This window comes from Zeugodacus cucurbitae, chromosome 2 (assembly GCF_028554725.1).
Source record: "Zeugodacus cucurbitae isolate PBARC_wt_2022May chromosome 2, idZeuCucr1.2, whole genome shotgun sequence".
Classification (NCBI taxonomy): Eukaryota; Metazoa; Arthropoda; class Insecta; order Diptera; family Tephritidae; genus Zeugodacus; species Zeugodacus cucurbitae.
Genome location: NC_071667.1, coordinates 15,061,275 through 15,076,611, shown reverse-complemented (window position 1 = coordinate 15,076,611; position 15,337 = coordinate 15,061,275). Strand labels below are relative to the sequence as shown.

The 15,337-nt window shown below is 33.7% G+C and overlaps 2 protein-coding genes across 3 annotated transcripts in view; one reads left to right on the top strand and one right to left on the bottom strand.

Moving 5' to 3' along the window:
* The window catches only part of LOC128924111 (uncharacterized), a 521,511-nt gene that overhangs the window by 476,306 nt on the left and 29,868 nt on the right, over window positions 1-15,337 (bottom strand). The gene's annotated exons all lie outside the window — the stretch shown is intronic.
* Window positions 898-15,337, top strand: part of LOC105218642 (diacylglycerol kinase eta) — a 129,114-nt gene continuing 114,674 nt past the window's right edge. For both annotated transcript variants that reach the window (XM_054235876.1, XM_054235875.1), the window contains exon 1: window positions 898-1,776. The gene's annotated coding sequence lies outside the window, so the exon portion shown is untranslated. The remainder of the gene's footprint in view (window positions 1,777-15,337) is intronic.

The window sequence follows — 15,337 nt, the reverse complement described above, 5'->3', positions numbered from 1 at the left end:
ATTACTCAACGACTGTAGTTTATAAAAAAAACAAGACGCCAGCGATTTCGGAGCAGCACTAGAAAAATATAAGTTTTGTAACCTTTAAGATTAGAGTTCCTTTCTCGAGATTACAGAAACCTAAATAACTGATTTTCACTAAGAAAGGACACCGAATATCTATAAGAATAAAAATCAATACTTGTGACGTTTTTTTATTAGACAACATTAGCGCTTAACCCGTTCAGAGTTAGTTATTCTGAAAAACTGTCGCAGTGGAGAATCCTTATTTATAAATTATATTATTATAATTATTTTATGATCTCTCAAAATACTCTTTCAATTCTCATTTAAACGAAAAAGTTTAAGTTCAAATGTTACATAGTACATTATCAACAATGTATATATATTTATCGACAATTTAGTCATAAATATCGGTTTAATACAACTTAGAAATATAATCTCCCTTCGGATAAAGCACACTAATATGAAAGTGTTTTAACTAATCTTATGAGCGCTTACAAATACAAATATACTCTCACACAAATTTAACACGCTTCAGATTACCAAATATTTACTATATTGTATACAACTGTTTCCAAGACATCCTCGCTCTCAGCGCCTTTATAACACATGCATATATGCTACGCTCTCATTAAATAACCATGTGCTCTGTAAACGTCATCGTATCCTGTTACACCTGGGCATAGCAGCGGATCGATGTAAACATAATAAGTGTAGAATACAAATGAAAAGACAAGTGTAGCTGCTGTACACGTGTTCGCAGATGCTTGTTTCCCCGTAGTTTTGCCGCCACTGCCAGACAAGAGCTTTACACACAACACAGAGAGTGTGGTGAGTTTCTTGTGCGCCTATAAAAACGCGTGCACAGCTTGGCGTGCGCTCAGTTCAAATTCACATCCTGTACCTAAAACTTGGATAATAAAGAAGCTAAATAAAAGGATAGAAACAAATAAATAAAAAAGAAAACAGTTTTATCTTTACAAATATATATGTCCAAATATATAAATGTTTATGTAACATAAATTAAGCTATCTGTTTAATTCAAAACTTCCAAACAAATCTGTGTACAATAAAAAAAAAAACAAATAGTGAAAATATAATTCATTGTTAAATTCATAACTAATTGTGGCACTTAAGAATATATATGTATATTATGTATGTATGTGCTTTTTGGGTATATGTCTTGTGTGTTGAAATAATTAATAACTTAAATAAATCCGTAAAAAGTACCGTAACATTTCGGTGAATTCACCACTTCTCCAAGCAGCTCTACAAATGTAGCCTACCTCCAGGCGTATGGCCTATAAAGTGGCTAAAAGTGCTGATATAAATTTGATTATCATTCTGTACATGTTGCCGCGCTTAAATATGCGTGTACATACGCGTGTCTGTGACAAAAGTGTGCACTAATGGATGCGAGATAAAGTGCACAGCGCGTCGCCTTGAGACATTTTAAGGTGAAGCAAATAAGAGAAAACATTAATTCCGACGACATTTCAAGCAGCAGCATCCACATAAGTAAATGCAAATATACAAACATAAATACAAAGTGACAGTGAAAGCGAAAGCGAAAGTGTGGCAAAGCTGCAAATCTTGCTTAACACATACAAACAAACAAATCACACATACAAACTAACTTTTTTGTCATTACGTGGGAAAAGTAGCAAATTTTAAGAAGACAAAATCTTGGCGCTTACTTGACTAAACGTAATCTTAATAAACTGATATTGTTGCGAGCAGAAAAAATGTTAATCAATTAAATGGATTTTGAAGGTAAGCAAAGAATTTGATTTTTCAAGCACCTGCAATAAAATATAGTACCGTAATTGCAGTTATATTTAAAATGATAAGAAGGTTATATCCATCAACTATAAATTATAAAGAGCGGATCCGCAACTTATTTACTTTTTTACAGAATTTTCAGTTGTCATTTTTATTTTATTCTATGGAAAAGTTGAAGCTGTGTAATGTATAAAATAAAATTGAAAATTTAGTCTCTTGGTTAATGTATTACAAAAAAATATAAAAAAACAAGTAAGGAAAGGTTCGTGTGCAACCGAACATTTTATACTCTCGTAATTTATTGATATACTTTTATTAATATAGCGCACAATTTGACTCATATGTTCGACATAAAGTACAATAGAATAACGAAAATCATCATATATAAAGTATGAGTGCTGAGGTAATTCCTGAACCGATTTCATCACCAAGGTATTTAATTTTGTTAAGATATCTCACATATTAACCACAATATGCGGTATAAAGCACACAGCATATTTAAAAAACCTATTAAAACCCGATTTTAATAATTTTGGAACAGAGACACACTATTCGACGAAAAAATTTCCTCTGAATTTTATTAAATTATCTGAGAGATTTACCCACATTTTCGGTTAAAAATTACCCTTGGGCGCTTAGTTCATCATGTTTGATATCCGAGGTCTTGTAAAATTATAGCCCGATTTCGACAATTTTTTTACAAGTGAAACCGCAGATGATATACAGTATTTGTGTACAGTTTTATTCCGCTATCTTCATTGATTCCTTATGTATATATGTATTATAAAGTGAAGGAATCAGATGGAATTCAAAATATAATTGTATGGAAAGTAGGCGTGATTGTAAACCGATTTCGCCAATTTTCCATCAGCGTTATTAGGGTGTCAAGAAAGTATTATGTACCGAATGTCATTGACATCGGTCGAGTAGTTCCTGAAATATGGTTTTTGACCCATAAGTAGGCGACGCCACGCCCATTTTCCATTTTGTGAAAAAATCTAAGTGCAGCTTCCTTCTGTCATTTCTTCTGTAAAATTTAGTGTTATTGACATTTTTCGTTAGTGAGTTAACGCACTATTAGTAATTTTCAACTTAACCTTTGTAAGGGAACCAACTGCAGAAAGTTTGGTTTATATAGCTTTATTGCGAGATATATACAAAAAACCTATTTGTGGGCGGGGCCACGCCCACTTCCCCAAAAAAATACCCCTGACGCTCCATAATGTGATCCTCTGTACCAAATTTTGTTTTCATAACTTTATTTATGGCTTAGTTAGGACTTTAAAGGTTTTCGGTTTCGTCATGATATCTTAATTTTTACTCAAGTTATCCGTTCCTCGGGTGGACGGATGGATACACATGCATCCGGATTTTAACCCGGTTTGGCATCCTGTTCATTTTGATATATATAACCCTAGATTTAACTCGTTTAGTTGTATGACTTACAAACAATCGTTATGTGAACAAAACCATATTACTCTCTTAGCAACTTTTGTTGCGAGAGTATAATTAACAGTTAAGTTTTAGTCACTGTTTTGATTATATTTTACAAGTTCAGAAGCGCTCTTTTTGTGAAAAAAAAACTAGTAAATTTCGCCACTTACACTTTCAATTGAATATTTTAGAGTGCACCTGTTGCGCTAATACATAGATATAGTTACATAGATATACTTACAATGTCTGAAACATTGTTTCAACAGTTTGGTGAAAAGTGACATTTTTAGCACTCAATTACGCACGCAAAACAAAAGCACCTTTTAGTAGAAAGTTTTGTCTGTAGTTTGCTATTTATAAATTTTCAAAACAAAAAAGGCAGCATTACAAGCATACCACAAATATTTCATTAATATGTTTTTGATATGATTTTACGACGATAATTTTTACATAAATTTAGAAATTATTATTTTTTGTACTTACCTTCCTTCCTTCTAAAAGTATTTTTCCGTCTAAAAGTATTTTTTTTTTGCAAAATGTAATATCTTTTCAGCACTAAATTTACTAAGAATATACAAACAGCAATTAGAAAAAAATCTGCGGCATAAAACAAACAAAAATAAGTTTTTCTCTCTCACTTTCTTTTTATTACGACCTCTAAAAATTAGTCAAATATGTTTCTTTAGTCTTAAATCCTGAAAGGTACAAAAGGAATATTTCTCAGGTTATTATTTCATATACTTCAATATTAAGCATCACAGCAATAAATCATTGTAACTAACTCATTTGATAAGTGTTCATATTGTCAGTCAATATGAAGTTTAAAGCCAAGACAGATGGTGTTTTCATATTTCTGAATCAACATTTTCTTCCAAACTGAAATATAATTAAATACAAATTGTGATTGTTTAAAAGGCTTTGAGGAACTAAAAAGCACGATAAAAACACATTTAAAGGTTTCTTTCTTTTATTACATTGATTTTCTTATTTTATTATTCCAATTACTCTTATTACACTGATTAAAATCTTTACACACTTCATCTAATAGCGATTATCATTGATTTCACATTTAATAAGAACATCGTTTACTGGACGAGGTAGTTGCGTGCCTTTCAATCTACTTGAAAATAAATTGAAAATTTTTGGCACGTACGCACACTTAAAGACATGTCCTTTGCCAGTTGGCATATTAGAATGACTTGAGAATACATAGCTATATAACATAAACGTACATATGTATAGATATTTAAGACTGTAGTAAATGCTTTTGTATATATGTATGTATGAACATGTAGCATAGAAAAAGAATTTATATATTAAATGAATTAAAAAAAATATATCTATGTACAATCTAGAGGTAATTTTATTTTGGTTTTAAATATTTTAAAATCGTATTAGAAAAAAAAGGAAAAATAATGCATGCTCTTTGACAACTTTACCCTACTGTACAATTACAATTAATCTTCGCTTTATATTAATTTCATATTTTTATATAAATACGGCTTATTTTTTATACTTGTTCATGTACTCTATTTATTCTTCTGTATGCTGATATTATTTAAAATTTGATACAGAAATAGTATGTGCTGCCACATAGTCATCTGAATGCGTTTATTAATATTTTTACACCTTTTAACTTTAGTTACGGGTTAAATTTTTTTTTATAAAAATACATATAAATCAGTATCCGCTTTCAATATAAAAAGCATTTATTTTCGATTTTTCTACATTTTTTTTCAATGTAACGCAGCTTGATAAACAACATTTTTTGTTTTCTGTTCCGGAGCGTAAATGTACAGAGAAGATGGTTTTTCAACCCGTGAACACTCCACATATAGCTGACCGTATGAAAGACATGGCATTTCCAGATTTATACCACACATTTCCAGCAACTGTCTGTGTGACCTGTTGATTGACATCGCAAATGCAAGTTTCAGTGGAAACTTGAACTGAAATGGCAAAGCGTTGGAACTCAGACGAATTGGTGGAATCAAGCATTCTGCCCCTTGCAAGTCCCTTTCAAAATTCTTGCAACTATCACATTATGCGATAGCTGCGTCACAATCAGGGTTCAATTACACAGTTTCGACATAATTACAGAATAATTACGAATCCAACATTAAGATGTAAATGATGCGGCGGCATGTCTAGCAAATCCAAAAAATTTAGAAATTCAACACACAAATCTCCCTGAATTTGACTTGAATCGTATAGATTAAGTCATCAACATCGGTATTTTTGACGGCTAAAATTGCGCGTGCACTCAACCAATCGTAGTTACTTATAATTTTGGCCAATGTATTCAGATATACATTCGTCTTTCGTTGAAGTGAATTGACAAATGCCAGGTGGAATTGATATCAAACCATTGAAAAAATCAACCGGAATTTGTCAATTTACAATTTTTAACAGTTCTTCTGTGGTTTTATCCCGTTGCAGGAACACTCGCATATTAATGGTTAATCATATGGTTTTCACGTACCGCCACAAATAATATGACTTGAGACATTCAATTCATTCGCCGCTGTTGATTTTGGAATAACAGGAAGTATTTGTCGAAAATCGCCAGCTAACGGTATCATTGCGCAACCAAAGCGACGATTATTATTCCACAGATCTTTCATTGTTCTGTCTAGAGAATTGCACTTATCTCATATTTTTGCCAAAATCAATATTATCGGTTCCGCCGTTGTTGTCAACTTAAATATAATTCTTTTATTATTATCTTTCTAGCAAATGTTCAATATTTGTTTACTTTTTCCCTGTACTTCCACGGATATTTCAATACCAAAAAAAATAAGGAAAGGCTAAGTTTGGGTGCAACAGAGCATTTTATACTCTCACAATTTATTCCTATAGTTTTATTAAGATATCACACAATTTGACCCATATATTCGGCATAAAATCCAATAGAATAACAACTCTAACAAATAATTTCGACCAAATTAGTTATCACAAAAACGGTACTCACGGACTTTTTTTAGAAGAGAAATGATTCTTTCATACATAACTTTTGTGTATCTTGAACCGCTTTCGCAGCGCAACGAACGGAAGCCCTCAAAGATAAATAATTTCCCCCGTTTTTTACACATTTACCACTCTTTCTTCGCTCTATCGTTATTGGTCGCAGGGACTATCCAACACAAAAAGAATTATTCAATTCGAACCAGTAGTTTCGGAGATTAGCGAGTTCAAACAAACAAACAAACTCTTCAGCTTTATAATATTAGTATAGATTTATAAAAATGTAATACAAAAATTAGTTTTACACTGACTAAGTGAATTAGAATTACAGCTACTGAAACAATTAAAAAAAAAAAACAACTATTTTAATAGGGTCTCTTGCAATTTGATAGCTTGGTGTAAACCTTTTCAGCCCATAAGTAATTAATTTTTTCTTCTTTACTGGCGTAGCCGAATCCACAACAGCGCGCCACGCATCTCTTCTTTCGGCAGTTTGGCGCGAATTGGTAATACCAAGTGAGTCCTTCTCCACCTGGTCCTTCCATAGGAGTGGAGGCGTCCCTCTTCCTCGCCTTCCAACTCGCCTGCATCGAACACTTTCAGAGCTGGGACACTTTCGTCCATTCGAACAACAAGACATAGCAAGCGTAGCCGCTGTCTTTTTATTCGCTGAACTATGTCAATGTCATCGAATAACACATACAACTCAGTTTCATTGCCTGCGGAATTCGTTGCCAATGTTCAGAGGACCATAAATCTTCCGCAAAACCTTTCTCTCGAAAACTCCTAGTGCCGTCTCATCGGATGGTGACATCGTCCACGCTGCTGCACCAAAAAGTAGGTCGGGAATGATGAGGGACTTGTGGAGTTTAGTTTTTGTTAATCGAGAGACGACCATACTTTTCAGTTGCCTACTCAGTCTATAGTAGCACCTGTTGGCAAGAGTGATTCTTCGCTGGATTTCGAGGCGGACATTGTTATTGCTGTTAATGCTGGCGAATGCGCTGACTGTTTGCTTTATGACAGGAGATATCTCATCTTGTCCTCATTCACCACCATACCCTTCGCTTTTTTACCCAATATGGAAAAAGCATCGGCGAACGCCAGTAGCTGTACACTCTTATAGAAAATTCTACCTCTTCTCAATTTAGCTCTGCAGCTCGTATTATTTCCTCCAGCAATAGGGAGAGAAGTCACACGATAGTGATTCACCCTGTCCGAAACATGGTTTGGAGGTACCTGCCGATCATGACGCAACTTTTGGTGTTGCTCAGCGTCAGCTTACACAACCGTATTAATTTTGCAGGGATACCAAATTCAGACATAGGATCTTTTCCTATATTTGGCGCATGGTGAATATCTGGTCAAATGTAGATTTTCCAAGACGGAGGGCTTTAGTCTTTCACACAGTATGCTCTATATATGTTACGCTTAAAAGCGATGTTAAGGAGGTTTATCCAACCGTAATTGCCGCAGATTATGCGATCTCCATTTTTGTGGATTGGACAGAGTACACTGAGATTCCAATCGTCGGGCATACTTTCTTCCCACCATATTCCGCAAAGAAGCTGATACTTGCAGCTTATTCGACTTATTTGAATAGCTCGGCCGGAGTAATTAATTTAAAATATTATAATTAATAATATATTCTCGTAATTCAAAGAGATTTATTAAAAAGTAGATGTTGAGAAAAACCAGCATTGTCATCAAGAACTTATTCGAAAACTTAATTATTACATATCCACTCCAGTGATATTTATTTTGAATTAGTATTTATTTACCTTCAAGTATTACAAATTGTATAACCCTTTAAACATCTTACTCAGCACCTTCAATAAGCCAAGGCCTAAAACTGACAACAAAAATTGTTACAAAGTCATAACCAACTATGGAAGTTGTATGCCAGTATAGGTACAAAACACCACACACACACATGCTTGTACATACATATGTACCTACATCTGTCATTTTGTGTAGCTGAAAATACCCATTGTATGCGGATTCATATGTAAACATGTAACATTGTTTGCAAATTGCATATGTAATGTGAGGTACACATATCCAATAAGGCAAGTAACGTTCAAGCCTTTGCATGCGAATACATATGAATGGAATTCAATGCGACTCAGCTTAGTTGCACAAACTGAAAAGTTACTCAGTTGACCTTTTGTGAGTACGAAACACGAATCTATACAAGTAACTGTACATACATACATATGTATGAGTGTGTGAAACAGCATATCTTCTGATGAGTTGATTCCATGGACAAGTGTAAGGCAAACAAAGTGCAAACCTTTACAATAAAAAAAGAAAAGTGCTAAAAAGTGTAGTTTAAAGTGTTTACTGTTGTTGTAGTATAACAGTAGCTATTTATTTAGGTCTAAATACGTGACCATGGCATGTGTTTTCCCAAGGAAGAGCGCCAAGGTACATAGACATTCTCTTTAAATGAAAAGTGTAGTAGAAGGCTCCTCAATATTAATATAAGACTTCTTTGAGTTTAATATAATGTTCACATATTACATATAAGTATAGTCTACTATACAAACTGTGTTTTCATCTTGAGAATTTGAAATATTTTCTTTTTTTACTACATTTTAGAAGTACAAATTTGAAATGAAATTTTACAAAATTACTTAAAAGTTCTAGATGCTATAATCATAATTTGTATTGAGATAATCACATGAGTTCTTTAAGAAGTAATTGGTCAGACATAGACGTATAACTTTAGACATGTTATTAATAAATACATACAGATAATTGCATATCAACAATTTCATGCCGGTTCTTGCAATAATACACATATACCACATACATATGTTCGATCAATATGGCTTAATTTGTGCACCAGCTGTTTGATGTCATATATATTATATTCTGCGCGAATTGCCGTGTTTTTACACATACGTTTTGTATAAGCGCATATGTAGGATATAAATCTAAAAAAAAATTAAATCAGAAATCTGCCATCTGTATCCGACTACAGAATGCATTTTAAATGCCAAGCCAGTAAAGCTGTCTTCCGAGTGACTTTCTGTAAAGTATTTGAAATCATATTTTTCGAGTGCAAACATCTTTTTAGGTTGTTGTTAAATATCATCAATCATACCGATATGAGTAATTTCTTCTCATACAAGGTGATTCGAGCTTCTCTTCTGTATTTTATCATTTCAAATACAACAGATTTCACTTATTTCATGCCTACTTTGCCAGAAATATGCCTACTCGTTGAAGGTAATTTCACAGTTAAAATATTTGTAGTAGGTGCTCATTTGATGAAGAACAAGAGATTTGGTAATAAATTTCCACGATTTTTAAAAGCTGCAACGTTGTTGGTCTTTGTATAAACATACATAAATGCCAGAAACTTGTGTTGGTTTTGACAGTCATCACATTAGAAAGTGCCATATCAGCAAAAAAAAATCATCCTATATTTTGCAAACTAAAAGTGAATCTCATTTTTCAAATCCAAAATTGTCCAATGGTTCATGATTTCCGACGTCTCTATTTGCCAACTTGATTGCCCATTCAAATTTGCTGACCTCCATACACGCCTCTGATTTGAAAAGGTATGCAACATTTTGCAATTCACGTCAGAGAACTGTACGTTCAATAGAAGGTACAATGGTGTTTCATCACTTCAATCCACTAATTAGACTTGAGTGTGAGTTTTGCGTGCAACACATGCAATATACGCTTGCGGTTCATATGCCTTGAATAAGAATGCACTTACTATTTGGTAACAGCCACAGATGAATGCTTGTATGAACATATGTTAGTTAACACACTATTGCTGAAACAAAGTATCTGCGGTTATCAACAATTGTGACTATATTTGGGAGTTGATGCAGTTCTCATTCGTGAAAAGCCGAAATTTCAACATTACCAGGCCAGTATTTCAATTAGAATCTAATTTATGTCAGTAGTAGTAGGTTTGTTGTAATTGCAGCCATATTTGTTGGTAAAGTATATTAAAATCAACAACAACTTGCCATAAATACACTCGTCTCCTCCTCTATGGCAGTCTGTACCGCAATACTGAGTATAATTGCAATATGTGCAATAGTACATAGTATAATATATACAGGTCATGTACATAGCACTTATGTACAGATTTCCGCAAATGCGTTCACTTTAAATGCTCTTGCTCATGTATCCCAAAAAATTCGCATTTCTCACAATTTATGATAGATATTTGTTCAGTACCTCAACATACAACGTTAAGTAAATTTGTCCACTGTTTACCTGGCGAAATTTCCTTAACTGTATACTTATATATATATTTGTATAATGAGGTTTAATGTTTTTATCTATAATACATAAATGAAATGTAAACTGAAAAACAATTTCATGAGAATTTCAACATTCAAAGTATCCGCATGGTGGCCTTGAAATTTTATGATATAAGCCACGAGTGGCGGAGCACCGGTATGCTACGGTGGTGGTTCAGTGGTATGTTTATCATGTGGTTTATATGCTTTGCGCGTGAACATTTCTTACCTTGCTGCTGCTGGTGGGGATGGTATTTTAAAAGAGCGTTCAGTGGAAACAGAAAACCGGATGATGGCAATTACCGAACGACCAGCAGCAGTTGCAAGGTTGGCAATATGTATTAGACTGCCTATGGTTAACTACATACATACATATGTACGTTCATATATATATAGATATTTACTTGTAAACCAATGCAGTAGTTTCACATGGATTTTTTTAGACATATTGGGTTAGCTGTTATTTTAATGGATTCTTTAATGTTTAGTATATTGCTGTCCATTAAAAGTGTTACTCAATATGCAAGTGTATGTATATATATATATAGATACATATGCTTATGTAACATTAAATTTATTTGAAGTATTTTGAATACAATGCGCAAGGTGAAAGTTCGACTATCAAATGCATCATTCAATATCAAGGACTTATTTAGGTTTATATTTTAAAAAATTATGAAAAATAAAAACCTGTGAGGAAAGTCTGCATCAGCATTGGATAGTCTTCAGGGGTTAGGGGTAATCAGGATTTTCAAAAAATCAATTTGCTTTTTCTACAATAATATCTTAAAAATATTCTCTGAAAATTTGAAGTTGATCCGATAATTATAAATTATATGTTTTTTGAACTGGTAACAACTGTCTTTCGAACGCGAAAACCCCTCAATAGATTTAAGTAAATTTATATGACTTTTAGAATACTTAATAATTATGGGCCTGATCGAGGCTTGTTTTTTAAAAATTTCGATTTTTAAGACTGTTGATATTTTCTCGAAAATCTAGAAAAAATGTATTGAGGACGTCATTTTGTAAATTTTAGAAAAAAAACAAGTAAGGAAAGGCTAAGTTCGGGTGCAACCGATCATTTTATACTCTCGCAATTTATTGAAGAAATTTAACCAATACATATATGCGGAATAAAGCTCACCGTATTTTTGAAAAACCTATAATTAGGTAAATGGGTGCTAGGAGAAGATACTTTTGAAAAACCTACAATGAGGTATATGGAAATGTTATGACCCGATTTTAATAATTTTTGGAACAGAGACACATTATTAGAAGAAAACAATTTCCTCTGAATTAAATGGAGATATCTGAGAGATTTACCCATATTTTCGGTTAAAATTTATCCTTAGGCGCTGAGTTCAACATGTTCGATATCTGGGGCCTTGAAAAGTTATGGTCCGTTTTCGACAATTTTTTCACAAGTGAAGCCATAGATGATATGCACTAATTGTGTAAAGTTTTATTCCGTTATCTTCATTGGTTCCTTATGTTTACATTATAAAGTGAAGGAATAAGATGGATTTCAAAATTGAGTTACATGGGAAGTTGTCGTGGTTGTGATTTCATCTATTTTCCACACGTGTCACACGTGTTCCACAGGGTGTCAAGAAAATCTTATATACCGAATTTCATTCGAATCGGTCGAGTAGTTCCTGAGATATGGTTTTTGACCCATAAGTGGGCGAAGCCACGCCCATTTTCCATTTTGTAAAAAAATCTGAGTACAACTCCTTTCTGCTATTTCTTCTGCAAAACTTAGTGTTTCTGACGTTTTTCGTTAGTTAGTTAACCCACTTTTAGTAATTTTCAACCTAACCTTTGTATGGGAGGTGGGCGTGGTTATTATCCGATTTCAACTATTTTCATGCTGTGTGGTGGGGTATATAAGAGAACCGACTGCAGAAAGTTTGGTTTATATAGCTTTATTGGTTTGCGAGTTAAATACAAATAACCGATTTGTGGGCGGGGCCATGCCCATTTCCCAAAAAAAATTACATTCAAATATGCCCCCTCCAAATTTTACTTTTATATCTTCATTTATGGCTTAGTTATGACACTTTATGTGTTTTTGGATTTCGCCATTTTGTGGGCGTGGCAATGGTCCGATTCCGCCCATTTTCGAACTTGATCTTCTTATGGTGCCAAGGAATATTTGTGCCAAGTTTTGTCAAGATCTCTTAATTTTTACTCAAGTTACAGCTTGCACAGACGGACAGACGGACAGACGGACAGACGGACGGGCGGACAGACATCCGGATTTCAAATCTACTCGTCACCCTGATCACTTTGGTATATATGACTCTATATCTAACTCTTTTAGTTTTAGATGTTACAAACAACCGTTAGGTGAACAAAACTATAATACTCTCGTAGCAACTTTTGTTGCGAGAGTATAAAAACAGAAAAGTTTCGATCAGGCCCAGGATTATCTATTTATAAAACAATTTTTTTCTTATCCGATGAAGTTTAGATGAATCTCCAAGGACTTATGATTGTCACCGCAAGGACCGTTTTTTGTCTCTGGGTCAACACAAGCAGCCAAACTTTGGAAATTATAATTATACTCTCGCAAGAAAAGTTGCTAAGAGAGTATTCTAGTTTTTTTCACACAACGGTTATTCCTAAAGCTAAAATATAGATATGTACCAAAGTGATCAGGGTGACGAGTAGATTTGAAATCCGGATGTCTGTCTGTCTGTGCAAGCTGTAACTTGAGTAAAAATTAAGATATCTTGACGAAACTTGCCACAAATATTCCTTGGGACCGTGAGAGGGTTTCTTTCGAATGTGGTGAAATCGGCTTACTGCCACGTCTACAAAATGGCGAAAACCGCAAAACACATAAAGTGCCATAACTCAGCTATACATAAAGTTATAAAAGTAATATTTGGTACTAAGGATCGCACTTGGAAGGGGTATATTTGGATGTAATTGTTTTGGGGAAGGGGGCAGGTCCGCGCCCACAAGTAGGTTGTTTGTATATATCTCGCAAACCAATAAGGCTGAACAAACAAAACTTCTGCAGGCATTTCCCTTACGTGCCCCATCATACACCTCGAAAATAGTGGAAATCGGATAATAACCACGCCCACCTCCCATACAAAGGTTATGTTGAAAATTACTAAAAGTAGGTTAACGCACTAATGAATAACATCAGAAACTCTAAATTTTGCAGAAGAAATGACAAAAGAAAGCTGATTTCAATGAAATTCGGTATATAGCGTTTTCTTGACATTTTCAGAGAAAATCTTTTTCTACTAATAGTGTGTCCCTGTACCAGAAATGGTTCAAATCGTGTCATAACTTTTCAAAAATACCATGGGCTTAATAGTGAAATTGGTTCAGGAATACCTCAGCCCTCATATACTATATATGATGATTTTCGTTATTCTATTGGACTTTATGCCGAATATATGGGTCAAATTGTGTGTTATCTTAAAAAAATTATATCAATAAATTGCGAGAGTATAAAATGTTCGGTTGCACCCGATCTTAGCGTTTCCTTACTTGTTTTTTTCTTAATTTTCGTGACTTCAAATCAAAGCATTGTGTAATAATGCCATTTAATAGCAAAAAAAAATTACTGAAATTTCTCATCCTTTCGTGCCTCTGACTACCCCCAATCTCTTTAGGAAGCTTTCGAGACTCCCTCATCTCTGTGTTATAAATGACCGATACATTCATGATATGGTCAACCAGAGGAAGCTTTAAGTTCTGTATATGAGAGCATATTCATATTCAGCTATGTTTGGTTTCATTATGATCAAATTTTATATTGTATATCTAAAATAAAATATCGGATTCAAAGTGACGTTCTTTGGGTATTGTCGTGATTGAGACCCGATTGTTTTGTTTTTCAAAAACTTTGTTTTCAATTAATTAAGATGAAGGTAAAGTTTCCTCAAATGACTCATACACTTTGAAAACCAAATTTAATAATGACAGCAATTACTAATGGTGTCCAATTAAACGTGAAAAATCGCGAGGTAACATTATATATATTATGTAACGGTCTATGTATCCAAAAATGTATATTTGTTTGTGTGCTAATAACTCAGAAGTTTTGTTTTTTACACTTTTTGCTGCTACCCATTAGTAGCTCGACGGCGATTTTTCCAATAAGCGCTGAATTTCTAAACCAACAACAAATATAGCAGAAATATTAAACATTAACGCTACTTTCTAACAGAAATGCCGCGTTTAATTTACTTCATTTTATTATTATACCCTGAACAGGGAACATTAAGTTTGTCACGAAGTTTATAACACCCAGAAGGAAGCGTCGAAGGCCCTATAAAGTATATATATAAATGGTCAGTATGTTGAACTGAGTCGATTTAGCCATGTCCGTCCGTCTGTCTGTCTGTATATATACGAACTAGTCCTTCAGTTTTTAAGATATCGTTTTGAAATTTTGCAGATGTTATTTTCTCTTCAAGAATCTGCTCATTTGTCGGAACTGCCGATCGAAATCAATGGCTTGTATAGAAAACTTCCGCATTTTACTACACATCTTCACGAAATTTGGTGTGAGTTATTGCTCATAGAAATAATTTAATCTCCGAAAAAATTGTTCAGATCGGTTCACTATAGCATATATCTGCTTTACAAACCGAACGATCGGAATTAGTAAAATATTTTCTTTTTTTTTACTTACTTTTTCTTACGTCTTTAGATTTGCTTAAACACATAGTTACTAAAAGAAATGCACCTGTGAAGGGTACGTTTTTTCTTGTTAAAAATTAGGTTTGGGTTGGGAGGCTTTTCGGCGAATCTTAACCTCCCTTATGGCAATAGGAGTTTATTGGCAAACACGTTTGTTGTGCCTCAGGGTACAGTAAATTAAAAGCATTATTCGCTTTACGGGCAACAATGAA